General features: G+C 41.4%; 1 non-coding gene across 1 annotated transcript; it reads left to right on the top strand.

Annotated features, from left to right (window-relative positions):
• Positions 1-698: 698 nt before the first annotated feature.
• On the top strand, positions 699-805 carry LOC120254727. Its single transcript, XR_005534719.1, has one exon. It is a non-coding gene; the product is annotated as a small nucleolar RNA R71 (small nucleolar RNA).
• The last annotated feature ends 1,160 nt before the right edge of the window (positions 806-1,965 follow it).

Raw genomic sequence — 1,965 nt, 5'->3', positions numbered from 1 at the left:
TCCGATAGAGACTTCGTAATTTGCCCAACTTGATTTTCTAGATTGTGCAATGAAGCAGTGTGGTTACGAATTGTAGCCTCGACCGATTAGAACCATGTATCTGATGATTGCACAAATCTAGTCTAGGCTTTCTCTAAGTCAGATATTCAAATTTCTAAGCCGGACACTCTATTTTCCATGTTTGGGGCTTGTTGTTGTTGGAAACCCGGTGGTGCCATGGCCTTTGGTTATCCTTGGTTGCTCAATGAAAAGTTGGGATGACTCTTCCAACCCTGATTATAGGTGTTGCTATATGGATTACCTTGGTTCCTCATTTCATTACCCACAAAGTCGACGTTCTCCACTGAAGATACATCACTAATAGAGATCGAGCAATCGGAGGGAGCATGTCCTCCACCACACCTGGTATAAGTAGTCACGATCGCCACTTTAGTCGGGTTAGAAGGTATAACTTCACTCAATGATTCTACTTGGGCTCGCCAAAGAAGTAATCGCGATCTATTTCATGGAGCCCCCGCCACCTTTTTCCATTCCTCGCGCATTCCCATCGATAACTGCTCATGGCCATGTTCTCTACTAACTGTCGGGCTTCTTCTGAGGTTTTACTCCCTATTGTACCTCCCGAGGCGGCATCTAACAATTGCCTTGTACTCAAATTCAAACAATTATAGAAAGTTTGAATCATCATCCATTCGGGAAATCCGTGTTATGGGTACCTCTGCAAAAGGTCCTTGAAACGCTCCCATGTCTCAAACAATGATTCCAATTCCATCTGTATGAACGACGATATCTCATTGCGAAGTTTGGCTGACTTTCCCGGAGGGAAGTATCTAGCAAGAAAATGTTTGACCATCTCATTCCAAGTCGTGATGGATGCTTTTAGCAAGGAATGAAGCCACTGCTTGGCTCTTCCCTTGAGAGAAAATGGGAAAGCCCTTAATCTACAAGCATCATCTGATACACCGTTGATCTTCAACATATCACAAATTTCTAAGAAGTTGTCTATGTGGTTGTTTGGATCCTCATCGGCCAAACCATTGGACTGCGCTGAGTACTGAATCATCTGGATGAATGCTGGATTGTGTGCCCAATACTGATGGTCTAGCGTAATCAGATAATGTTGTCTGCTGTTTATTCTACTCAGCCATGTTGTCAGATCCTTCAACTTCAACTTTAGCTAGATTTGACAGTTCTTGTACAGGTTCTTTCCCTTTTTTTGGAGTGTACGTTCAAGTTCGGGATCTCCTTCAATTAATATCGAAGGGTTCCCTCGGGTCATAACCTAGAGCTGTACTAAAAGAAAAAGAACAAATTAGAATGATGATAGAAAAGAAGATGTGAAATAGAATGAGTGAACGAATAGCTAAGAAAAAAAGTGCAAAGTATCTCTAAACGTTTACTCCCCGGCAATGGCACCAAAAACTTGACAACGCCCCTTCCGTATATCCCACAAGTGCTCAGGTTTGTCGTGTAATAAAATCCCAGGTGAGTGGGTATCGTATCCACAGGGAGTAGGGATTAAAAAAACTTAAATTGTTTCTTAACCAAGTGAAGATAAATAGTGATTGTGTTGATAAGATGTAATGTAAACAAGAATAAAAGAACCAAGAAAGAAAAGCACAAGTAAGTTAGAGATAAGGCAATCGATATAAATGGGGTACTCAGATATTATTCCGCCTAGGAAAATCATTACAAGTGCAAAACCGACTATTATGCCTCCTAACTAATGCATTGATGAGTCATGGAAATCCTTCAATACACGGTCAAGAATCTAAGGTCTCACCGCTACTAACTCGCACTCATATCCGGAAAGAGAAATCGAACAATCTGAACACCTCACACTCTGATAGAATCGCATGTAGTTCTAGGGATTAAAAGTGATAAACCTTCTTCATAGATATAGACCTCAACCCTTTGGTCCAAAAGTGCGAGGTCCCTAGTCACAATTAAGCCCCTAGGTGTTAA

This window comes from Dioscorea cayenensis, unplaced genomic scaffold, assembly GCF_009730915.1.
Source record: "Dioscorea cayenensis subsp. rotundata cultivar TDr96_F1 unplaced genomic scaffold, TDr96_F1_v2_PseudoChromosome.rev07_lg8_w22 25.fasta BLBR01000596.1, whole genome shotgun sequence".
Taxonomy (NCBI): Eukaryota; Viridiplantae; Streptophyta; class Magnoliopsida; order Dioscoreales; family Dioscoreaceae; genus Dioscorea; species Dioscorea cayenensis.
The sequence above is the reverse complement of the archived record's forward strand: the minus strand, read 5'-3'. Positions and strand labels throughout refer to the sequence as shown.